The sequence below is a fragment of the Schistocerca nitens genome, chromosome 3, assembly GCF_023898315.1.
Source record: "Schistocerca nitens isolate TAMUIC-IGC-003100 chromosome 3, iqSchNite1.1, whole genome shotgun sequence".
NCBI lineage: Eukaryota > Metazoa > Arthropoda > Insecta > Orthoptera > Acrididae > Schistocerca > Schistocerca nitens.
The window spans coordinates 422,868,539-422,895,944 of NC_064616.1; positions in this window are offsets into that span (position 1 = coordinate 422,868,539).

Consider the following 27,406-nt stretch of genomic DNA (forward strand, 5'->3'; position numbering starts at 1 on the left):
TTTGAATCGTGGTCGTAAAAAACATTCTGTCACAATAATTAGCGCATCAGAGGAATGAGACGTGACAACGTAAATTTCGTGATCAAGACCTTGTACCAACGTCATCGATGAAATTTCACACCACTGCATAACGCCAGGAGGAGATCGGGGCTGTGTTACTGTTGATGGTGAACTGTCCGTCGGGCGGGGACGTTAAGCTTGGTGTCGATCGTGATTATTTTCGAGAGCCATAAGGAGTGTGCAGGCATCGGCTTTCACCGCTCTCTCTGTTCTCTCTCATATTCGTCTGTAGCACAAACGCAATACTAAGCTGTACAAGCATTCATGGCAGTCATCCACATGATACAGTTTCGCACTTAACAATTCGTATCAGGTCGATGGAAGGTATCGTCAAACCACTATCTGTAAGAACCTGTCAAGCAAGAAAGCCGTAAGAGATTCCCGCGTTGTGCCAAAAATGTTGCTTGAGTTTGTGTTGACTTTATGCCACATGATCCTGAATGAAACACATCTCGGCTTGATGCTGGTAGGCGGGAAATTTATAGTGTCAGTTATGAATGGTTACTGTAGCGCTTGTATGGATAGCATTGTTATTAATCTCCTCCTTGCTCATTAGGATTAATAAGAATTCTGGCATCTATTTCTAACTTGGTATTTTGTCTGAAACCCCGATTACTACATAATCGGTGGGATAAATTGTTCCTCGCTCACTGGAAGCCGCGCGTGCGGAACGTCCAGTCTCGGTCTCGTGGCTGCCCTGTATTGGAAGCATATTTTTGGATCAGAAAGCCCTGTAAACGAGTTCGTAGTTTGGGGAAATTGGAAAACACTAGGAACCGTGACGTGGAATACTTTCATTTCTCGGTTTAGAGAGAGAGAGCATAATATTGTCACATCAATACCAGTAACCTGGGTTCATGTACGATCACAGCTTTCATGCGACGTGAAACAACACAAAATTCGAGCGCTCTCTCTCTCTCTCTCTCTCTCTCTCTCTCTCTCTCTCTACAATTTCTTCCTTATATTTCAAGACGTTTTGCATCATTGTTAGTCTGTCAATGCATATGATACATATTAGTTCAGCAATCTCATTAACAAACGTTTCTTGCTGAAATTATTCGGAAATCGACTTCATGCTGCTGTAATAATCCGTTTTTTGTAGTATAAAATGTTGGTTGTTTGTCTCCCTCATCGGATGATCTTTCTGAAAAATTAATTTATATCTAGATAGTTTCACAAATTCACTTTTTTCATATTTTGCAAATGATTATAATGCCAGTGTAACTGAAAAACTAAACCCTTAAACACACACCACTGCAGTGTTAACCCAGCAAGTCTACCCTTATTTTGAAGTACATGAGCATAGTTCAAGACTGCTACTTCCCCACTGCAACGCTTATATTTGTCTTTCTCGAGCAATTCTCTACCGTCTGAGACATCCTCGTATGCCCTACTGACTAGCTGAAAGCTTCCAGTACCTTAGTTTTACAAATTCCAGAAAGACTACTCCTACCTTAGAGTGTAGGGACGCTTGTGGTAGTCCAAAGTTTATGTGTAAAGTATGAGGTTCCAACTACCTGTTCTGTTGAAATACTTCGCTGAAAGACACTGGCGCTTCATCTGACCGGCTTCCGTACATGTAACGGAAAATAACGCTTCTCCTGCATCAGTGAAGAAGAGTTTGTAATGACAAACGTGAAACATTCCTCAGCGGTTCACACTACCGACATTACTTGATCTAATTTGATTTCACGTGAAACATTCCGAAGCTGTAAGTAAGTACATCCTCCTGTGTAGATTTTTCATGTTAAGTGGTGACTTTTGGGTAATGTCAAATTATCATTTCAAAATAACTTCAGAGATATGAAATGAGGTCCAAAATGAGATCTTGGTGGATTTTTGGTTGACCATGTGTAAGTAAGCTATAGTAGATACAAGATGCCCCTTTATTACGGTGTAATTAAGTGCACAAGCACGGTGGGTACATTTACGAACGTAGTTCAGATATTTGGGCAGCGTACAATTTAAGCTACAATGTGCTTTCCGATAACCTTAGAGAAGATAGCGGGCCGTCCTTTGTATTAAAGAGTAGCTGCGGTTCCGAGGCTTAGGATGAAGTGAACATTCCAGTCATTGAAGTAGTCTCTGAAGGAACACGGGAACGCTAGTTCTTATAAATAAGGACTCACATTTCCTCCTCACACCTAATGCTGAATTTCACTATATTTTTAGTGAATTTCAATGACAAGGCCAATTAAAACGTACGTTCATCTTACAGAACATCTGTAAGTTAATTACTTACTGTGATTTACAATTATAGCAATATCAGTTTGGAAATAGTAAGCTGTTAATGAATCTTATGGACAGGAGTTACAGGAGGCTGTTTTTACTGAATTGTGTGGACAGGAGTTGAGGCTGAGAAAGTATCGAGAGTAAAAACTGTGGAAAACAACGAAGTTCCTCAAGCAAGTGTGTGGTACGACCGTTGCTGTTTACATAGTGTGTAAATTGTCTAGTAGAAAGCTTGGGAAGCTCTTTAAGAATGTTCACAGATGACGTGGTTTCCTGTAAGAAAGTAGCAGCACCAAAAGACAGTGTAGATTTGCAGAATGACCTGCAAAGGACTGATGAATGGTGCAGCCTATGGCAGCTTACCCTGAACATAAATAAATGTAACATATTGGGAATTCATAGGAAAAGACATCCACTACTGTACAATTACACTATTGATGTCAAATTACAGGATCCAGTATCTACCGTGAAATATTTGCGAGTAACTGTCAAGAGCTACCTGAAGTGGGATGACCGTATAAAACAAATAGTAGGAAAAGCACATGCCAGACTGATTCACAGGAATAATCTTAAGGAAATGTTACTCATCCACGAAGCAAGTGGCTTACAAGGCGCCTGTTCGACCATTTCTTGAGTATTGTTCATCAGTGTGGGATCCTTAATCGATAGGACTGATAGGCGAGGGGGGCAGACACACACACACACAGAGAGAGAGAGAGAGAGAGAGAGAGAGAGAGAGAGAGAGAGAGAGAGAGAGAGAGAGAGGGATGATGATGATGATGATGATGATGATGATGATGATGATGATGATGATGATGATGATGCAACCAAGAGAAGAGCGGCGCATTTCGTCACAGGATCGTTTGGTCGGTGCGAGAGCGTTAGAGAGGTGCTGAACAAAATCCAATGGCAGATGCTACCAGAGAGGCGTTGTGCATCACGGAGAGAGCTCTTTCCGGGAAGAGACGGACAACATACTACTTGCTCCCATATACATCTCACGAAATGACTAAGACTAGAAAGACTAGAAAATTCCAGAAATTAGAGTTAATGCAGAGCCTTACCGACAATCATTTTTCCTACGCGCCGTTCGCGAGTGGAATAGGGAAAAGGGGGAGGGGGGGGAAATCATTTATGGATACCAACAGTACGCTCTGCCAAACAACGTTACGTGGCTTGCGGAGTATGATGCAAATGTAGAAGTGTGGGGCATCTAAGTAGATTTCTGTACTGCAGGACCTAACGTAAGGATAAAGAACTTGTCTCCTTCCATAGGTTTGACTAAATAGATGGATGGAAAGTTCAATAGAACGTAGCCTTTTGTGAAATTTTATTCCAGCATTCCTCAATGATACAGCGTTCAATTATTTGGATTTTATTTTTGGTGTGTCATAATGCTGCTGAAACCATGGCCCAAAATCGGGTTCGCCACAGTTATTATACATTTTCAGTGAAACCCTCATTAGCCAGGTCCATAATAAAGTTATCTCCGTTAGGCCTTTCCTCGCGATTCCATAAATAGCTTAAGGCAAATGCGAAGATGGTTCATCTGAAAAGATTTCTGCAGATTTGCTTACGTAAACTTACCCGATCCTGTCTTATGATCCGTCTCTAACTATCTAGACGTCGACTGGATGCTAAACTCTAATCTTCCTTTCTAGTTTAAGTGAACCAAGGGGGTATTTTCAACGTTGCACGCGGAAAATATTCAGCGACAGAATCATTGTAAATTGACGTTTGCAGTTCTTTTTACATTAAATTTCGTCCGATCTTGTTCTCCTAAAATTAGGTGGTTTAAACCTGAACCCCTAAACATCGTCCTTGAAATTGGATATTTGGCTTCGAAGCACGCCTGACAACATAGAAACAACGAAAAATATTGACCGGGGGCCAGCAGTCTTAAAGAAGAACGTAGAAATCCGAACCCAAAAAAGGCGAGTGCTGACATGTCTGAATGTTACCGAAACACGAATTTAATAATTCATCGTTGCAAAATACTGACACGAATTATTTACAGGAAAATGGAAAAACTAGTGGAGAGCTACCAGGGGCAATTACACTCCTGGAAATTGAAATAAGAACACCGTGAATTCATTGTCCCAGGAAGGGGAAACTTTATTGACACATTCCTGGGGTCAGATACATCACATGATCACACTGACAGAACCACAGGCACATAGACACAGGCAACAGAGCATGCACAATGTCGGCACTAGTACAGTGTATATCCACCTTTCGCAGCAATGCAGGCTGCTATTCTCCCATGGAGACGATCGTAGAGATGCTGGATGTAGTCCTGTGGAACGGCTTGCCATGCCATTTCCACCTGGCGCCTCAGTTGGACCAGCGTTCGTGCTGGACGTGCAGACCGCGTGAGACGACGCTTCATCCAGTCCCAAACATGCTCAATGGGGGACAGATCCGGAGATCTTGCTGGCCAGGGTAGTTGACTTACACCTTCTAGAGCACGTTGGGTGGCACGGGATACATGCGGACGTGCATTGTCCTGTTGGAACAGCAAGTTCCCTTGCCGGTCTAGGAATGGTAGAACGATGGGTTCGATGACGGTTTGGATGTACCGTGCACTATTCAGTGTCCCCTCGACGATCACCAGTGGTGTACGGCCAGTGTAGGAGATCGCTCCCCACACCATGATGCCGGGTGTTGGCCCTGTGTGCCTCGGTCGTATGCAGTCCTGATTGTGGCGCTCACCTGCACGGCGCCAAACACGCATACGACCATCATTGGCACCAAGACAGAAGCGACTCTCATCGCTGAAGACGACACGTCTCCATTCACGCCTGTCGCGACACCACTGGAGGCGGGCTGCACGATGTTGGGGCGTGAGCGGAAGACGGCCTAACGGTGTGCGGGACCGTAGCCCAGCTTCATGGAGACGGTTGCGAATGGTCCTCGCCGATACCCCAGGAGCAACAGTGTCCCTAATTTGCTGGGAAGTGGCGGTGCGGTCCCCTACGGCACTGCATAGGATCCTACGGTCTTGGCGTGCATCCGTGCGTCGCTGCGGTCCGGTCCCAGGTCGACGGGCACGTGCACCTTCCGCCGACCACTGGCGACAACATCGATGTACTGTGGAGACCTCACGCCCCACGTGTTGAGCAATTCGGCGGTACGTCCACCCGGCCTCCCGCATGCTCACTATACGCCCTCGCTCAAAGTCCGTCAGCTGCACATACGGTTCACGTCCACGCTGTCGCGGCATGCTACCAGTGTTAAAGACTGCGATGGAGCTCCCTATGCCACGGCAAACTGGCTGACACTGACGGCGGCGGTGCACAAATGCTGCGCAGCTAGTGCCATTCGACGGCCAACACCGCGGTTCCTGGTGTGTCCGCTGTGCCGTGCGTGTGATCATTGCTTGTACAGCCCTCTCGCAGTGTCCGGAGCAAGTATGGTGGGTCTGACACACCGGTGTCAATGTGTTCTTTTTTCCATTTCCAGGAGTGTAGTTTGACTTCCGGAGAAATGTAGGAACGCGCGAGGAAATGCTGACTAAGTGACTCTTCTTGGAAGGCAGTTTAAAGAAAGGCAAACGTGCGTTTATAGCATTTGAAGATTACGAGGAAGCTTTTCACACACCCACTCCGAAATTTTGAAAGTAGCAACGATGAAATACTGGGAGCAAAAGGTTATTTACCACTTGTAAAGAAAACATACTGCAGTTATGCGGGCCAAAGGACATGAAAGGGAGTTAGTAGTTGAAATGGGAGTGAGACACGATTGTAGCCTCTCCCCGACGCTGTACAGTGAGCAAGCAGTAAAGGAACTCGTGTAACGTAACTACGTCCGAAAGGATATGGAGGGGCATGTGGTCGGCACACCGCTCTCTAGGCCGTAAGTCAGTTTACGAAACCGGAGCCGCTACTTCTCAGTCAAGTAGCTACTCAGTTTTGCCTCCCAAGTGCTGAGTGCACCCAGCTTGCCAACAGCGCTCGGCAGACCGGATGTTGCTAGCGCAGCCCGACAGCGCTTAACTTCGGTGATCTGACGGGAACCGGTGTTATCACTGCGGCAACGCCGTTGGCAAGCGGTAAAGGAAACCAAGGCGAAATCGGGAAAGGGAACGAAAATTTAGGGAGAAGAAATAAAAACTTTCGTTTGTTGATGACATTGTAATGCAAAGAACTTTGAAGGGCAGTTGAACGAAATGGATATCGTTTGAAAAGAGTTCATAAGATTAATATCAATAAAATCAAAACAAGGGTAATGGAATGTGGTCAAATTAAATCGGGCGATGTTGAGTGCATTACATTAGCAAAAATCACTAAAGTAGTGGGCAGCATATCCTGTGACGAGGGCCGAAGTAGAGAAGGTAAAATGCAGACTTGAAATAGCAAGAAAAACATCTGTAAAAAGATAAATTTAAAGTCGATTATAAATTTAATTGATAGAATGTCTTTTGTGAACGTATTTGCCGGGAGTGTAGCCTTGTACGGAAACGTGGACGATAATCATTTCAGATAGGAAGAGAATACAAGCTTTTGAAATGTGGTGCTACAGAAGAATGCTGAAGGTTAAATGGGTAGCCCGCGTAACTAATATGTACTGAACAGAACTGGGGAGAAAGGAAATTTGTGGCATAACTTTAAAAAAAAACTGTTGACTGGACGCCTTCTGAGGCGTCAAGGGATTTGGTAAGGAAACAAGTGGGTGGAGGACTGTAAAGGTAGACCAAGGGATGAACACAGTAAGCTGGTTCAAGTGGACGTTGGTGAGCAGTTACGCAGAGATGGGGCTAGGACGGATAGACAGCCTCTCATTTCCGTACGCATTCCACTCCATTGGCCCCGTTTTATTTTTATTGGTGTCCATCTTGGTTGCGCAACATGTTAAGGGGCGCCACGCGAGTGCCTCGGAGCGAGCCGCGTGACGAGAGGAAGAAACTGGTCCAGGGGAGGCAGCGTGTCGTGTCCGGAGAGCGGCCTCTGAATGCCACTTCCGAGAAGGCGCGCGCCGCCCTTGCACAATTGACTTGTGGCTCGGCGGCAAGGTCGCCGCCATCGGGGCCTGCTGTCGGCTTCCCCCTCCTTTGCACCCACACTGTGGCACGCAGTACCACAAATTCCTAATCTGTCGAATCTCGTCTTAACACTTACGAGGTTGTAGTCAATTCATCTCGTAATATTGCTTCTTGGAAACTTTGCTTCCGCAGGATAGTTGCCGTATATCTCGAAGCGTCTCGTTTGTTATCTCATGTTATTCGGCATTACTGGTAAGCTCGCCCGTGAGTGGAAAAAAATCTGTGACCGTTCGCGCCGTTCTTTGTATACAATCAATCTCCTGCTAGGATGGTGTCTGTCCCACACACTGGGTCAGTGTTCTTGGGTGTATTGCACAAGTGTTTTGTAAGTATTTCCGTAGATGGACTGCACTTTCTCAGTATCCTACCAATGAACCGAAATATTATATGTAAACTGAAGGGGATCACTGCTTCAGATGCAGCGCGACTTTAAGCGGAATCAGCGGCGACGACCGAAAATATGTACCGGACTCGGATTCGAACCAATGATCTCCTGCTTACTAGGCAAGTGCGGCAACCACTGCGCCATCCGGAACACAGCGTTATCGCAACTACGCGGACTCTCTCGCCAAGCGTGACGGCCGATCTACATTCCTACCGGGCGCCACCTTTCCGTAGTCCGCATATATGTCATACAACCGAAATATGCCACCTGAATCTGTGTGATGACTATATTTCATATCCGACAAACTGCTACGTCAGGTATTTGTATTAATCACTCCAGTTTTGGTTCATCGATACTGTAGTTAGCCTACTCATCTTGAGGTCGCAGCTTACCTTTTGAATGTATTTGGTTTCAAATATGTGTTGGCAAAGGAATCTGCCTTGAACAAACATTTTCCTTCCTTCCTTCCCCCCCCCCCCCAAATGCATTTTCCGTGGGATTTCAACGTCATCATTGGATATTGGATTCGATGTATTTTGTTAATAGCATAACCTGATGTTCATGTAGCTGTCGTCTGGAGTAGAGCTGATATTTTAGTACAGAAAGGAAACAAACTGCAGATGACAAAGTGTACCAAAATATCAGCCGCACTGTAGATCACAGACGGTCACGTAAACATGAGTACGTCCTATTGAGAGGGGAGGAAAAAAAAGACGACGAACGATAGCGAAATTTCACCGAAGCATATACCAGTGAAAAGAAGAAAATAATTTCCCAAAACAGGTTCATAAAATAGTGTTTTCCTGCATTTTGTAAAGTATGCAGTTTTACAGTTCTGAACATTTAAAGCTACTATCTAAGCGCCGCTTTGAAAGCTTATCACAGACATGGTATTTCTACAACTTTTTCAGATTATAGCCCATTATACATATCTTCGTCAGCTTCTAAAATTCTAAGTTTAATATTAATACTGTTCGCCAGGCCATTAATGTAAAACATAAACAGTAAGCGTCCCAACTCACTTCCCTGAGGCACACTTGAAGTTACTTGAGAATCTGGCGATGACTTTCCAGTCAAAGTAACAGGCATCCTTACTGCCAAGAAATTCGCAAGCCACCCTCAAATTTCGTTCGTTACATCATATGACTGTACTTCCGTTAACAAGCGTTGGTGAAGGACCAAGTCAAATTCTTTTCGGAAGTAAGACTACTGCGTCTATTTGTTCGCTTTGTTCATGGCTTTCAGGATGTCATTTGAAAGGAGTAAGAGTTGCGTTATTCGTACGATTCTATTACCTGTTCGCCTGGGCTGGTATTCCATCAAACTTTGTGCGTTGTTTTGCTTTAATTGCGTAGTATGTACGCTGTAGCCTATGAGGGATTAGCTACCATGTGCGTTGTTTTGCTTTAATTGCGTAGTATGTACGCTGTAGCCTATGAGGGATTAGCTACCATTCTCTCCACCTTACACGCTTCCTCGCGGATGACGTTGTTCTTTACTCTCGCCATCCTATTGTAGTGCGCCAACCATGCCATACGATATTACTGAAAATAATGTCGTGCTCGTGTAGTGTGGAGTCGTTGCAGAAAGGCGACAGCCGTAATCGGCTGAAAGACGAAAAGTGCAGGTGTGCATTCCTAGAAGTTTACTTCGAGGCTGTACCCTGTCGATCAACAAAATATTAGTGGCAATAGTTTCCAGGATGTTACCTTCTCTTCGATTTGTGTATAACACTAACTGGGATCCATGGTGTCAGTGTCATGCAGGAGACGTAGAACTTGGCACTGAAACTTCAGTGATTTGACGATACTGATGATTTATTAATCGTAATAGGCACTATAGGATTGTCTACTCGTATAGCATAAAGTGCACAGACCCCAACTACGAGACAGGGAGGCGAAGCAACGCAGATACATACGCATATCTGTTTAACGAATTTTGATCTGGTACACCGGCCAACCTGATGGTTTAGTTTCTGGCAGTTTTCCGTACTCTATTTTCATGTTCCTTGATACAGATACATTCTGAACAGACTTTACATTATTCTCAAACCGTTATCATACACATTTGTAATATCTTATGGTAGCTGATGACACAGGAGCAGAATCGCGTTGGAACAGAGAAAGCAGTAATTGTTACATCCAGGGTGAGCTAAAATACCCGTCACGTAATGAAAACGGGAAGAAGATGGAGGTGAAAACCAGAAAAATCGCCATTCAGCATTACATGTACACTGATTCTAAGCAGTTTTGATACCACCTAAGTTCTACATTGTGGATTAAGGAATTCACTGGTAGACATATTTGGCGCTTTTCATAAAGTTTATCAACGCTGATCAACCAGAACACTATGATCACCTTCTTAATAAACGGAATGTGCACGATTGGTACACATTAACAGCGGCGACGCGCAGTGGCAAGGAAGAAGTGAGGTTTTGGTAGGTTGCTGGAGGAAGTTCTCACCACATCTGCACACACAAGTCACCTAATTCCCGTAATTCCAGGTAGGAGGGCGATGAGCTCTGACGCCACGTTCATTCATATCCCAGATATGTTTGATCAGGTTCAGATCTGGCGAATTGGGGGGCCAGAGCATAAACTAGATCTCGCCACTGTGTTCCTAGAACCACTCCATAACAGTCCTGGCCTTGTGACTTATCGCATTATCTTGTCGAAAGATGCCTCTGCCGTCTGGAAATGTGATCGTCATGGAGTGGTGTACCTGGTTTGCAGCCAGAGTACGATACTCCTTGGCCATCACGGTGCCATGCGCGAGCTACACTGGACCCATGGATGCCCACGTGAATGTTCCCCAGAGCATAATGAAGCTACCGCCAGCTTGTCTCCGTCCCGCAGTTCAGGTGTCAAGGGGCTGTTCCCCTGGAAAACGATGGACTTGCGCCCTCCCGTATGCATGATGATGGCTTCACCACATCATGCAATGCTCTGGGACTGCTTCAACGTCTAGTGCCGATTGTCACGTACCCAGTAAGTTGAAAGGCATCCCAGATATGCTCAATAATGATCATGTCTGATGAGTTTGTTGGCCAGCGGAAGACTTTATACTCAGAAGAGTGGTGCTGGAGCCGCACTGCAGCAATTCTGGACTTGTGGGGTCTCGGATTGTCATGCTGGAATTGCCCAAGTCCATCGGAATGCACAATGGTCATCAATGGATGCACGTGATCAGACAGGATGCTTACGTACGTGTCAACTGTGAGTCGTATCTAGACGTATCAGGGGTCCGATATCACTCCAACTGCACATGCTTCACACCATTACAGAACCTCCACCAGGTTGAATAGTACCCTGCTAAGATACAGGGTCCATGGATTCATGAGGTTGTCTGCATACCCGTACACGTCCGTCCGCTCGATACAATTTGAAACGAGACTCGTCCGACCGGGCAACATGTTTCCAGTGATCAACAGTCCAATGTCGGTGTTGACAGACCCAGGTCGTGCAATCAACGGTACACGAGTGGGCCTTCGGCCCCGCAAGCCCATAGCGATGATGTTTCGTTGAATGGTTCGCACACTGACACTTTTTAATGGCCCAGCGTTGAAATCTGCAGCAGTTTGCGGAAGGGTTGCACTTCTGTCACGTTGAACGATTCTCTTCAGTCGTCGTTGGTCCCATTCGTGCAGCGTCTTTTTTCCGGCCGCAGCGATGTCTGAGATGTCGGAAATTTTATGTTTTACCGGATTCCTGATACTCACGGTACACTCGTGAAGTTCTCGTACGGGAAAATCCCCACTTAATCACTACCTCGGAGATGCTGTCCCCCATCGCTCGTGCGCCGACTATAACACCACGTTCAAACGCTCTTAATTCTTGATAACCCGCCATTGTAGCAGCAGTAACCGATCTAACATCTGCGCCACACACACATACTTGTGTTATGCAGGGTGTAAATTTTAAGTTGACAAACCAGAATAACTCACAAAATGAGCTTCACACGAAAAAATGTGTGGAATCCAAAGTTGATTATTTTCGAGAGGGACATCAGCTGGTGCTAAAATTAGGCCGCCACCCCAGCTCCCTGGGGGCAACTTCAAAATTAAATTAATATTTGGGTCAACATTTGTAAAACTCTAATTCCTCTCTCTCTCAAACCCCACTCTATGGGGAGAGAGGGAGAGTTTTAATTTTAGCGAATCAAAATTTACGAAGGAAATAAGTATTTTTTTATTTATCCGTAACCATTTTGCAGGCAAAAATGAGAACATGGATTTTCTTGAATTACAGCGCCAACTACCAATAATCAAAACAAATGTTTAAGACAAAATGTACGTAGTTTTTTTATGTAGAATCTGATTCTGCAATAAAAAATGGGGGTTCCCATTTGAAATTTTAAAGGTGCCTCCCACCCCACCCCAAGGGGGCTGGGGTGACGGGCTAGTTTTAGCACTAGCAGATGTCCTCCTCGAAAATAATCAACTTTGGATTCTACACATTTTTTTCTTGTGAAGCTTATTTTTCGAGTTATTCTGGTTTGTAAACATAAAATTTACAGCCTGTATAGGCGTTGCCATTGCTTTGCCGGGTCTATATCGATAATAGGTCGGTTTTCATAATGTTCTGGCGGATCAGTGTACCTCTGTCTCCCCTCCCTCTCCCTCTCCCTTCCACACCGTTCTTCACTCGCTTCCACAGTTACGTGTTTAAAAATATGTTGGTCAGTTTCGGAATGAACTAGTTCAATATAATGGTTGCAGTAGTGTTTGTCATCAGACTATCTAGTTGACGTTGTTTTGGTCCTGCCACATGCAATTACTGTCTATATCGGTACAAGTCATATTTCTGGTGACTAATGTCAATCACCTTGCTGTTACTGTTTGACGCATTTCATCCAACTGGATGGAGCGTTTCATCACGTCAGTTCCTTTTATGGTTTTATAGTTTCAATAACCTGAACTGCAGATCGGGGTGGTTTGCACAATACACGGGAAATGCTTGATGTATTTCGCGCATTGAGAGAGAGAGAATTCTTGACGGCGGTTGCTTGTATGCTCTCTGCCACAGCATATGCTCCAACCATTCTCTCCCCTGCAGATGGCGTGCAACACCTTGCGGGCGTCCCCCCCCCCTTTCTCTCTCTCTCTCTCTCTCTCTCTCTCTCTCTCCCTCTCTCCCCCTCTCTCTCCGCGTGCGCGTGTGTGTGCGCGTGCGTCTAAATGATTGCTATTACTTTCAATTATTCGATTAATACTTGTTGTTCAGTTACCACAGTGAACACGACAAAGCAGTGTTAGCCGTCACCATATATGCGCCAATAATCAACATGGACTGCTGTACACTAAACCCAAAAGTGAAAGCGTCCGATGTGTATAACAGAATTACGCCATTGGGGTGTTGTGTGAGCGCGAAACATTGCCTCTTGCTACTGTGGTATCTTTCACCACCCCGACTCATAGGTGCACCAAGACACTAACAAAACACAAAAGATGGAAACTTGTTTCATTAATGTGCTTTAGTCAACTGATGCGCGAAGGAAAGAAACGAGGAAAATAAGTGATTAAAGCCAAGCCGGCGAAGAGGTCGCTTGAGGCGCAGCACTGGGAAGTGTATCAGCTTTGACCTCCTTAAAGCACCGTCACTGCAATTGGCGTAAGCGATTTCCGGAAACCGAGGTAATCTTAAATTTGGATGTCCGGACGAGGATTTGAGCCAACACCTTGAAGAATGAGTGCAGTATCTTACTACAGCGCCACCTCACCTGTTGATACGATGATTGTTTTGTTCGAACCCGCTATAGCAAACACAATTAATGATTTAAATATCTCATCATTTGAATGGTTTGAAGCTGTTTCACAACATAGGAAAACATGACAGTCTGAGGCGATTTGCTATATTTGTTACTGGTCAGTTCGATCAGTACGAAAGCGCAAGGAAGTTGAGAGAGCCAGCCAGCATTTGCGATAGACTGCAAAACTTTTCACTCCATTATCAGCATGACACATCAGTTTTGTATATGACTGTGGCGCAGAGCAATGGCAAGTAACACGGAAGCACCTTTCCTCGCGTATCACTAATCATGATGCAAAGGCATTAATGGTAATTCATCCACGGCACATACTGTGTTCTTCTAGCTCCACGTCTACATCTATACTCCGCAAAGCATCTTGTGGTGTATGGCTGAGTGTACTTAATGTACCACTGTGACTTCCTCTTTGCTGTGCCAGTCACGAATAGTTCGCGGGAAGAACGATTGCCGGCAAGCCTTCGTATCGGCTCGAATCTCCCTAATTTTATCTTGATGTTCTTTTCGGGAGATAAACGTAGGTGGAGGCAATAAATTTGTTGACACTTCTAGGAACGTACGGTCTCGGAACTTTAACAATTATCCTCACCGTGATGCAGAGCGCCGATCTTACAGCGTCTGACACTGGGGTTCACTGATCATCTTGTGACGCTTCGTTGCTTACTAAATGAACCTGTAACGAAACACGCTGTTCTTCTTTGTATCTTCTCTATATCCTCTATCACTCTGATCTAATACAGATCCACTATTGACGAACAATATTAAAGTACCGATCGAACGAGTGTTTCGTAAGCAACTTCCTTTACTGATGGACTAAATTTCCTGAGGATTCTTCCAATGAGTCTGTATGGCATCTGTCATCTGTCTTTCCTGCTGTTAGTTTTATGTGGTCGTTTCACTTTAACCCTCTCCGTAAGCAATCTTCTAGATATTTTATGGAAGTAACTGTTGCCACTTCTTGTACCAAGCGGATCCTCTGCAGGTCTCCTTGTATTTCCCTAAAGTTTTGTAGCGTCGCGATTTCTCTGTATACAACAGGGCCGTCCGCGAAAAGGCTTGTGGATCTCTCGAGGTTAACTACTAGGTCATTTATACACTCCTGGAAATTGAAATAAGAACACCGTGAATTCATTGTCCCAGGAAGGGGAAACTTTATTGACACATTCCTGGGGTCAGATACATCACATGATCACACTGACAGAACCACAGGCACATAGACACAGGCAACAGAGCATGCACAATGTCGGCACTAGTACAGTGTATATCCACCTTTCGCAGCAATGCAGGCTGCTATTCTCCCATGGAGACGATCCTAGAGATGCTGGATGTAGTCCTGTGGAACGGCTTGCCATGCCATTTCCACCTGGCGCCTCAGTTGGACCAGCGTTCGTGCTGGACGTGCAGACCGCGTGAGACGACGCTTCATCCAGTCCCAAACATGCTCAATGGCGGACAGATCCGGAGATCTTGCTGGCCAGGGTAGTTGACTTACACCTTCTAGAGCACGTTGGGTGGCACGGGATACATGCGGACGTGCATTGTCCTGTTGGAACAGCAAGTTCCCTTGCCGGTCTAGGAATGGTAGAACGATGGGTTCGATGACGGTTTGGATGTACCGTGCACTATTCAGTGTCCCCTCGACGATCACCAGTGGTGTACGGCCAGTGTAGGAGATCGCTCCCCACACCATGATGCCGGGTGTTGGCCCTGTGTGCCTCGGTCGTATGCAGTCCTGATTGTGGCGCTCACCTGCACGGCGCCAAACACGCATACGACCATCATTGGCACCAAGGCAGAAGCGACTCTCATCGCTGAAGACGACACGTCTCCATTCGTCCCTCCATTCACGCCTGTCGCGACACCACTGGAGGCGGGCTGCACGATGTTGGGGCGTGAGCGGAAGACGGCCTAACGGTGTGCGGGACCGTAGCCCAGCTTCATGGAGACGGTTGCGAATGGTCCTCGCCGATACCCCAGGAGCAACAGTGTCCCTAATTTGCTGGGAAGTGGCGGTGCGGTCCCCTACGGCACTGCATAGGATCCTACGATCTTGGCGTGCATCCGTGCGTCGCTGCGGTCCGGTCCCAGGTCGACGGGCACGTGCACCTTCCGCCGACCACTGGCGACAACATCGATGTACTGTGGAGACCTCACGCCCCACGTGTTGAGCAATTCGGCGGTACGTCCACCCGGTCTCCCGCATGCCCACTATACGCCCTCGCTCAAAGTCCGTCAACTGCACATACGGTTCACGTCCACGCTGTCGCGGCATGCTACCAGTGTTAAAGACTGCGATGGAGCTCCGTATGCCACGGCAAACTGGCTGACACTGACGGCGGCGGTGCACAAATGCTGCGCAGCTAGCGCCATTCGACGGCCAACACCGCGGTTCCTGGTGTGTCCGCTGTGCCGTGCGTGTGATCATTGCTTGTACAGCCCTCTCGCAGTGTCCGGAGCAAGTATGGTGGGTCTGACACACCGGTGTCAATGTGTTCTTTTTTCCATTTCCAGGAGTGTATATGTGAAAATTAATGGTCCTCTAACACTCTCCTTGTGTACGCCCGAAAGTCCTTTCGCGTCTGAAAACTTCTCTCCTTTCAGAATGATATCCTGTGTTCTGTTTGCTGGAAACTCTTCATTCCAATCACACAATTGGTCAGATATTCCATACGTTCGTATTTTTTACATTAGGCTATTGTGCGGAACTGTACCGAATGCCTTCCAGAAGTCAAGGAACATGACATCTACCTGTAAGTTTCTATTTACTGCTTTAAGGATCTCGTGGACGAACAGAGCGAGCTGGGTTTCGCATTATCATTTGTTTTCGGAACGCTTGTTGGTTCCTAGAGAGTTTTTCGGCTTCCAGAGCATAAAACATGTTCCACAATTCTACAATCGACCGACGCCAGAGATAGGCCTATAGTTTTGTACGTCTTTTCGACGTCCCTTCTTGAAAATGTGAATTATCTGTGTTTTTTCCACTCATCAGGAACACTTCACTCCTGCAAAGACGTACGGTACGTTGTTGCTAGAAGAGGAGAAAGTTCTTTCGGATACGCTATGTAGAATCGTATTGATATCTCGTCAGGTCCAGTGCCCTTCCCTATCGTGAGCGATTTCACCTGATTTACATTTATTTGGATGTCTCGTTTTGTCGTTAGTGCAACGGTTTAAAGGAAGCACTACAGTGGGATCTTCGTCTGTGGAACAGTGGTGGAAACAGACCTGTAATATTTCAACGTTTTCTGTGTCGTCATCCATTTCAGTACCATTATATCACAGTGTGTGCAGATTGATGACTTCGATCCGTTTACTCGTTTAATATAATACAAAAATTTCATAGGATTTCCTGTCAAGTAGCTAGACAGAATTTTCCTGTAGAATTCGTTGAACGCTTCACGCATTGCTCTCTTTGGGCTAATTTTGGCTTCGTTTGGTTTTTGTTCGTCTGTGAGGCTTTGACTACGTGTAAGATTGCAGTGAAGATCTCTCTGCTTCCGTAGCAGTTTTCTAACATACCTATCGAACCAGGGCGGGGCTTTTTCATCTCTCACAACTTTGCCCGGCACATACTTGGCTAAAGCGTATTCTACAGTGCTCTTGAACTTTGTTCATTGATACTCAACGTTGTTAGTGCTGAAGATGAAACTTTCGTTCTGACCGCTCACGTGATCTGAAATCTGTTTGTCGCTCTACGTAAGCAGGAAGCTCTTACTGTCTTTCTTTGCATTCCAATTTACAGCCGTATTCAGTAACTCTGTAATGGTCTTACGATCACTGATCCCCGTTCTACGGTTACCGAGTCGAAAAGTTCGGGTCTGTGTGTCACCAGCATGTGTGAGATGTTATCTTCACGAGTCGGCTCTCTGATTAACTTCTCAAGGTAATTTTCGGATAAAGCACTTGGAACAGCTTCTCATGATTCTCTGTCCCTACTACCCGTCCTTATCACTTGTCTCCCAGTCGACAGCTGTAAGTTAAAATCTCCACCTAAAACTGTAACGTGACCATGAAATTTACGCGAAATATTCTCAGAATTTCCCCCTCAACTTTTAGCCACTACAGTTGCTGAGGCAGGAGTCTATAGAAGCATCCGGTGAGCATGTGTGATCCACCTTTAACACCTGCCTTCACCCATATTACGAGGGTTGGAACTTTAATAGTGGCAACTATTTATTTACAGCTCGTACAAAATAGATACGCGTATCAAAGCTTTACTGACCTTTGAAGTAGTCACCAGCATTGTGTATAACCCGTTGCCAGCGATGTGTAAGTCGTAGCGCACTCTTAGCAGTGCCAGTTGTGTCGACAGTTCGAGCGGCGCGGTCTATTGCGCGACGAATTTGTAGCAGTTCTGAAACCAATGCCGTGAAGTGTTTCCTTCAGTTTAGAAATCGAGTTGAACTTACGAGGGCTTAAGTCAGGAGAGTGCAGTACGTGGTATAGCACTTAGCAGCCCCATCAGTCAAACAAATCAGTAACAGCTTGCACTGTACGTGCTTGAGCATTGTTGTGCAAAATGATGGTCAGGTCCTGCAGAAAGTGTCATCACTTCTGTCTGTAAGCTGGTCGTAGGTTGTGTTCCAAAAATGAACAGCATTCGGAATCTCTGCGAATCTCACTTTGTGTTCGTAATAGGCTGCTGTGTGGACATTGTTACTGTTTATTAGCGGGACCTTTCCATAGATGCTCTTGCAGATTTAACTTCCTCCGATCTACTGTGACGAATGCTACTCTTCCCGCATTCGGAAGGCATCTTATCGGGTCTGAGGAGGGATTTCTCTGTCAAAACAAAAAGAAAGAAAGAAAAAAGCTGAAGCCACTCGTACTCTGTTTCCGCATTCGGACTCGTAAATCAGCTAATCAGACGTCTTTTCTCACGTGAGTACATGCATGTCGTGATTAAATTACGGGATATAGTATGCCCAGTGACACTCCTATATCTTTTTCAGGCTGGCAAACGCCCAGATTTTTCCATCCGGTTCTGTTTTACCTACCATCAAGTTAAGCAGTTCGTTGAACTTGGATGCTTGGAGGACAGTGTACTCGGAGAGCCACCTTACGGTGAGTGGCATAGGGTACTTGCGGTATCACCAATATCTTGTCCTTCCCGTAATCATTCGCGATTGGTGCGTGGGAAGAAATACTGTCGGTATGCTTCAGTGTGTGGTCTAATTTCTCTAATTTTCACATCGTTATTTCGCGTGATGTATGAAGGAGGGGGAGAGGTTGGGGAACTCGAATGTACGATTTCGGAATTGCAACAGCAAGCTTTTCAGTGATACACAAATACCTCTCTTGTATCCTCTGCCACTGGATTTCGACGAGCTAGATCATGTCTGACTCTTCTATTAATCCCACGTCGTAAGGATTCCAATGTGATGAGTAGTACTCAAAAATCCGTCAAACCATTGTTTTGAAAAGATTTGTCTCATGAATGAATGAAGGTTCCGTAACATTCTTCTAATGAATCTCAGCGCGTCACTAGTTTTCCCAACTAGTTTCAGGTGGTCGTCGCACTCAGTTTTTCCTGACAACTTCTAGGCATTTCACGGTAGTTACTATTTCTATTGACTTATCGGTTGTAGAGGAATCGAACGGTAGTGCTACTCTTCCCTACTTTTCTGCCGAAAGCGCAACCGCTTGACTAATTTGTAGGTCACGTTCTGGGACACGTGACAATCGCTTCCGGTCAAGTGGCTCTCGCTGGTGACAACCGGAAGTAACGAAACGATGTCGTTCCTGAATTCCTCATATCGTATGCAGCTATCCAGTGGAAGAATTCCTTCGATTTTTCTCGTCTGAAACCAGCTGTCCGGTGCAGTGCTGCTCGGCGAGAGCGTCGTCTCCTGAACGTGAGCGCGAAATGAAGTGTACAGACCATCTCTCCTTCCGATAGGCAGACAGGAAATAAAAGAGAAAGGGAGGTTAACGCATGTGGTGACAAATACCCCCGGCGATTCCCGCGGTGGTGGGGGAGTGTCGGCGCGCAGCCGGTTTGGCGGAAGTGTCGGCGCGAAGGTCAGCGGCGCACGCACAAGGCTGCTTCTTCCTCCAAGGCAGCTCAGTCGCTTGCCCTTATCAGTGCCGCCACTGTTGCCACTGCTGCCGCCGGCGCCGCGCCGTACCTCACCTTGCTGTCGCCTCTGCGCAATTATCCTCCATTTCTTCGCACGCGCCTGCCCTTCTTTCACACTTTCAGTGCATCCCATGCGCCAGGCTTTCGAAGAGAAAGTATGAATCTTATTTTGTCAATAGGCGGCACGCAGACTGTACCGTGGCTGTACAGTAAAAAACATATCGGTATGCATGCGACAGCGCGTGTACCTAGTATGTCCCAAAACGCCAAACGCAGGGCATAAAAACGTGGTTTTCCGGCGGTCGTACCTCGGGCTCTATTGGTGATAGAAAGGTAGGATCAAGTGTTTCGGGATAGCCCATGGGCTAGGGACCATTTGCATACCCAACAGAAGGCTCGTCTTAGTATCACTACCCTACAGTACAGGGTCAAAGTATGAATATTACACACTTCCTCCCGCTTAGACAAATGGAGCAAATTAATTGATTCCTTTTGAATTTGTTGTGGTTTATGGTGAGCTTGATGGAACTTATGACGGCACCAGCGGTTCATGGGCCGTTCCTCGGGGAACCCAAAAAAATTTTTTTTATCATATTTTCGCCGCCGCCAGCGGAGCAAAACCCAGCCGCGGATTCCGAGAGGTTTTGCACAGCAAATTGCTATAATTTTTACGGCATATTCTTAAGATCCCGATATCGAGCAACCTTGGAAATTTTTTTCGTATCTTTTTCCATTTCCGAGAAACAGACTTTCAAAGTTAATCGACGTTCATATGATGGCGTAGCGCGGAGAAATATGCTGCAGAATGTCCTTAATGGGACGATAGTAGAAAGTGCAAAGGAGACAATGGCAGGGTGAAAGGGAGAGAGGGACACAGTGGCTGTGGAATCTAGTTGGCAGTGACAGAACAGTGTTAGGAAAAGAGTGAAGGAGACAGAGCCACGGGGCAGGAATAAGGAGAAATTAGAAGAGGGTCAGAGCCACTGATAATCAGAGACAGAGTACACACACACACACACACACACACACACACACACACACACAGAGAGAGAGAGAGAGAGAGAGAGAGAGAGAGAGAGAGAGAGAGAGAGATTGATTAAGAAAATGAGTTGGGATGAATGAGTGAGAAAGGGCAACTGGGAGTGGATGGATATGAGCGAGTAACGACGATGGACTAGTTAGTGAATGTGAGTAACAGTTAGGGGAGCTTGTGGGAGTCTGAAGTGAGTTGCGTGTTAGAAAAAAAGAATGGCTGCATGCCAAAATTTTTGGGAAAATTTTTAAACGTGCTGAGGAAGATAGAATGAGGCAGCTGGTGCCCCACTTCTCAGTCAGTCTTTCAAATAAACAGGAACATATTAGCATTTTTCTTTTTTTGTGCTCCGATAGGAGCATTTTTCCGCTGGTCTTCATATACTCCACAAGCCACTGCACACTGCATGGCGAAGGGTGATTAGTACAACTGCTAGTCATTCACTTTCTTATTCCACTTGCAAATGGAGCGAGGGAAAAATGAATGTCTCTGTGCCTCGGTCCGAGTCCTAAGCGCACTTATTTTATTCTAAGGGTGCTTACGCGAGATTAATGTTCAATGCAATAGAACCGTTCTGCAGTCCATCGCAAATGGCGGCTCTCTCAACTTCATTAGTTCCGTTAAAAGATATTCTTCTTCCCACGTATGATTGCCATCTAAGCTCACCATGGACCCACAAACATTAACGGTTTCGTACTGACCAATCCGACCAGTAACAACTATAGCAACACGCCACCGAATTACTTCGATGTCTTCCGAAGTTGTGAAACAGCTGCCAACCACTCTATTGACGAGACATTTAAATCATTAACTGTGCTTGCTGATACCAAGTTCAAACAACACATCAATCATTGGCTCGGCGAGCGAAATGGCTTTGTGGTTTTAAAATACCTCGGTTTCTCGAAATCGTTTAAGCCAAATATAGTGATGGTTCTTTCAGGACAAAGCGGATGCATTACCCAGTCCGAGCTTGTGCTTCGCTTCCCAGGGTCCTAGTTATCGACAGTGCGTTAAACACTGATTTTCATCCCTTCTTTCCTTCGCGCATCGTCGCACGAATACAGCACATTAATGAAGTATCTTGTATGTTCTGCGTTTTTGTCCCTTGGTACAAGTATAGTCTTCTGGAATTTTTCCTCGGGCATTTTACGTTTCCATGTAGCAGAAATTTGACAAGTCAGTTTTCTTCGTAACATCCGCCTTAAGCAACAGAATCACGGAATGTTTACGCTCAAGATACGGTACCGAGTGTACCAGCTGCACATGGAAATTGATCGCAATGATCTCATAGTGTCATGGCGTGTTTCAATTCGATATTTTAGGCTTCATCGTTTTGTGGATGTGCTGCTAAAAGCCGATGTTAAAATGAAACTCGACCCAGTATCGTATTTTGTGCTACGTGCAGTGTAAAATTTTCGAGGATTATAACCAGAAGATATCTCTCATACAGTGGCACTCAGAAACGTTGTGCTGAATCCACCCAGTCACTAATGATTTGTTCGAAACTGATAAAGGCAAAGAAAACTAAAACCACTGAAATTTATCAATTTAATGGTAGGTAACTTTTTCAAATTATAAATCCCTCTTAAATTATAAATCTTCTACCTTTTCTCCATAAAACAAATTTACTTCACAAACTTTGGAAACGTGTAACTCCAATTCTGTGAACGTTTGGCAGAATCTTGTACAATTATTAGTCTTCCGATGTCTGTTTAAGATTGTACAGTGTTTGCATAAAATGAGGCAGTTCCTCCACAGAATATTGCGCATGCATAAGTCCCAACCATTTATGTTTAACAATTTCCGTATTTGTTGTACAGAATGGGGGCAAATAAATTGAGGATTTGGTATGAACGTATTTCCACCAACACTAAATATAAATAGCAGCCTTACCATCAACTCGGCGGCAAATGTTTGCAGTTCTTACACCGTTATCGTTAGTCCCATTATCGGTACCTGTCAATCGAAGTGAAGAGATTGACGCTTCGTCGTGTTAGAGCCTTAATTCCCGTTCCTCGTGCTCGCCGAAAGTTTTGGCATACTAATGATCCAACATCTACGGGTACAAATTTCCTGTGATAATGTCCCACAATGAGACCTCCCAGCAATTGAATTTTTGCCTCATATATATTTTTTTTTATTCTTACATGTCTGTTACGTGAAGTGAAGAACTCAAATACCAATAACCCAAAGCAGTTCGACATGCTCTGAAAAATTCTCGAGAAAATCGGCTCCGAAGTTTTATGAAGCATTTCAGGAACTTTAAATTAGCTAACAAAAAGGCGATTTTCACGATAGGCAGCGTGACTCACTTGGTAACGTTGGACAATTAAATCGGTTAATCTAAAACATGCAGAAAATAGCATAGTTATACAAACACAGTTTGTATAACTATGATATTTTCTGCATGTTTTAGATAAAAAAAACCACTGATGATGGTGATATTTGTCGCCGAAAGTAGTCTGGGAAATAAACAAATAACAAGGTGTTTTGCATCAAGGCGGACTCAATTTCTGATACTGTTGTTTTTCTATGCAAACAAGGACCAAGTGGAAGAGTTCCAAGACAAAGTTATTGTCCACTCACTCAAGTGCTCCAAATCACAAAAGATGAAGATGCGGAGGGGGTTCCTGTCATTGGTACAGGTGGTGGGGAGGGGAGGGGAAGGATGAGAGCGGTTGGAGGTTCCTGTGGGTGACCTTGCAAAATTCTCGGTGGTTCTCCGTGGGGAGGGACGGGGGGTGACTTTAATTATAAGCCCCCAAGTGGACAACCTGACACCAGATGTGTAACCTGATACCGCCTTTATCTTATGGTCTGTCTAGAAATGTATGACTGAGTGAGCGAGTCCCCACTCTGCTCAATCAGTTAGGTCACAAGGCGCTTCTACGGACTGTTTCACAAAGTTGTACTTGCCGTGGCATGCGCTTTAAATCTTTGGCGATGCAGTGCGCGGATACATCCGGGCAGCTTTTATTCTTAGATGAATGCATTAATACCGTACGAAATGAAAAAGACGATTGCCTTCTTCTGAAACACAGTATTATACAGTAAAACGGTATTAACGTTGGAACGTTCAGACATGATTCGTATGTCTACTACAAATATAGGACCGAATGCCTGTTCATCTGAATGCATGTTCGTCCACTATTGCCTTCTAAAACAGTGGATGTGTTTCGGTAAAATTTTGGACACCATATAGTGCAAGTAGTCTGTAGAATTTAAGGCTTATTTTTAATTTTTGTTTCTACTAAAAGGTAGATTTCTTTGAAGGACTGCGTTGAAACACACTAATTCTTGTTACATTGAGTAGTGTTTAAGAAGAACAAGGAATCTGTATTTTCGCCCGATTCGCGACGCTTTTTGTTATTATATTAACATGCCTGAAAATTAACTGTACGATATTTGGCATGTCACATGTTCAGTCTGTTGTCAACTGTCGAAATGGTTGCAGCTGTTTTGGTAGAAAAAGCAGTTACCAATTTATATAAAAATGTATTTGAGAATTTGTATTCAGTTTCACAAATTTTAAATATTGCTTTTTGTGAGTCTTCTATGAGTAAAACAAGGGTTTACAAGTGGTATGAGCGGTTCGAAGGAGGCCGTGAGAACGTTGCAGATGACGAGTGCCCTGGACGCCACAGCATGTCAACCGATAAAATCGTGGAAGAATTGAAAGAAATAACTATGACAGATCGCAGCCACAGAAGTCGTAATGATGTTGGCATATCAACTGGCCCATCCAATGAAATTCTTTCGGGTAAATTTGTTTAGAAATTGTTGACTTCGAACAAAAACAGCGGCGTATGCAAGTTTGCTGTGGAGTCACTACATGAAGTCAGCAGCGATGTAGAACTACTGAAAATAGTCATAGCAGGTGACGAAACATGAGCTGGCGGATATAACCTTGAAAGTAAGGCTCAGTCTTTCCCGTGGAAGAATCATGGATCGACAAAACCTAAAACAGCTCGAAAAGTTTGGTTGGCCAAATATGAAGCTTATGCGGTAATGCTAACAATTTTCTTCGATTTTAACATTATAGTATACCATGAGTTCATGCCACAAAGTGAAAAGAACAAAAAGGAGTACTGATTAAAATTTCAACGTCGTGTGCATGAAACAATCTGAAAAAGGTCTGGATTTGTGGCGGATCAAGTAACGGTTTTTGCACCACGAAAATGCTCATGCTAACATTTCGTTGCGTGTTCATGAATTTTTACCGAAAAGTAGTACTCTAATGATACCCTAGCCACAATATCAGCTCCAATTGACATTTTTCTTAAAAGCTGTCCCAAAGATAGTACCAGAAGTATTTCAGATTTTGGAAAAAAGCTAGCACAAGTTTATAATATGTAATAGGGAATATTTTGAAGAGAATAACATTTGTGTGGACTAATAAATGAAGCCAGCATTAGATCCAATATTACCGCAATAATCCTGTTGCTTCCAGTAGCATTGTCCATGATACTGTCAACTCCAGGACACAGAAAAGGTTTTCTAAAAGTAATGTTGTTGTCCACCAAAGTTTCGTCGATATAAAAGAACTTAACGCCTTTCTCTCTTAATTTTCTTACCTCTAACAAGTATTTGCGTCGCTAGTTAATTACATAAGTTCTCTCTATCAGAATCTTTCTTTTCCTTAGAGATCTCTTCCAAGAAATCCCATTTCAGGCCGTGTCTTGTGCAAAACAACTTTGTGCCAAGGAAAATCGATTTTTTTCTGTTATGGAAACAAATGATTTGCGCAATGTCTAAGCTTTTTTTTGATTGATGTAAAATTCCTCCATTTTCTGTCTATGTATCCCTTTTGCCGCCGTGTATAACGATGGGTTTACTCCTAAAATTCTTGACGATTCAGGTAAATCATGTGGTTTATTTTCCCCTTTCTTTCTTATGCGTCCTATTGTTGCAAGGCTGACTTCTGTATAAATCGTAGCGCTTTGTTGGGAACTGGTAACATTAACCAATAGTTCTTTTTGTCTGAACTATTTAATACAAGCCGTAATTACGTTAGATACGATTGAACGCTCTTTACAGCGAAAATACCTCCTCTTCATATTGCGCACATTTTCTTGCGGTGTACCACGGTTTACCCATCATTTCTGAATAACTAAGTAGATCACAAACTATACATAGTGAACTGACTGATGCTAGTAACTAAAATCGCACGAGCAGAATCAGTATAAATAACCGCAGGCTGCACGACACTTCGGAGACAGGCAACTGATTTCAGGTGTGCGTGTAGGGTAGTTGCAAGGTCCTACATGGAAAGCCCCCCCCCCTCCTTTCCCCCCACCCCCCAACCGCCCAAGAGCGCTGCTTGCGCTTAAGTTTAACGACAGACTATATCAGTGACCTTTAGGTAAGATCGTTATCTTTGAAGTAGGTGCTGGTCAAAGAAACTGATTCGGCGGAGTGACTTTGTGACCTTCATATCGTTGAACTCTCATCCAGAATGTCTTTTATTTTCTGAGATTGTAGAGGACGTTGCTGTGAACAAGTTAAAGGTTAAACGGTGTATATTCCCCATTCGGTGGCCGGATTTTGAAAATTTTCAGGCTGCAGTGGGATTGCTATAGAATGGTGATCAATAGTGTCGGAACTGGGACATTTTAACCTTGTCTTGCGCACCACAGGAAGGGAGGCGACCCTTCTTAAACTATTGCAGTAGAATAATGGTACACAAAACCGATCGGGATCCGCAAATAAAGTTTCTTCGTCGCGGCACTGGCCTGCCGTGGTGAAATCACGCAGCTGAGAGAAGAGAGCAGTGTGCTCAGTTTTCTGTTACATCCTTAAATTTTTGGAGACGGCTTTTTAACAAATTGTCAGACAGTGAGTTATTTCTGAATAATGGTGAGTAGTAGTTGTCTGGTTTCTGGATGCGTTGATCTGGCATGCAACCGACTCTGTACCTCGTCCCTAAGGTACTGGAAGAGGGTTCGTGTCGGAATGCTCATTCGTGTCAGGCTCCAGCCCTCAGCTGTGATAAAGAGTGCGTCAACACAGCGGTAAGCTAAGTGTTTATCCTTTTCTGTGTTTTCTACGTAGTATTTATTGTCATGCGTGTTTCTCTGTTTAAGTGAGTTAACCTCACATTTTCAACGCATCAGCGTCAATTGGTGACACATCAGGAAGGTGGCAAGTCGCATGTGTAGGGTTGTATGCTTTTATACAGGAAGACTGCACTGTAGTTCCTTCTCTAGATTGTCGCACAGATGACAAAATGGTAGATATCTAAATAGACGACAGAAGGATAGAGAAACAATTAAAATCGCTCAAAAGAGGAAAGGCCGCTGGACCTGATGGGATACCAGTTCTATTTTACACAGAGTACGCGAAGGAACTTGCCCCCCTTCTTGCAGCGGTGTACCGTAGGTCTCTAGAAGAGCGTAGCGTTCCAAAGGATTGGAAAAGGGCACAGGTCATACCCGTTTTCAAGAAGGGACGTCGAACTGATGTGCAGAACTATGGACCTATATCTCTAACGTCGATCAGTTGTAGAATTTTGGAACACGTATTATGTTTGAGTATGACTTTTCTGGAGACTAGAAATCTACTCTGTAGGAATCAGCATGGGTTTCGAAAAAGACGATCGTGTGAAACCCAGCTCGCGCTATTCGTCCACGAGACTCAGAGGGCCATAGACACGGGTTCACAGGTAGATGCCATGTTTCTTGACTTCCGCAAGGCGTTCGATACAGTTCCCCACAGTCGTTTAATGAACAAAGTAAGAGCATATGGACTATCAGACCAATTGTTTGATTGGATTGAAGAGTTCCTGGATAACAGAACGCAGCGTGTCATTCTCAA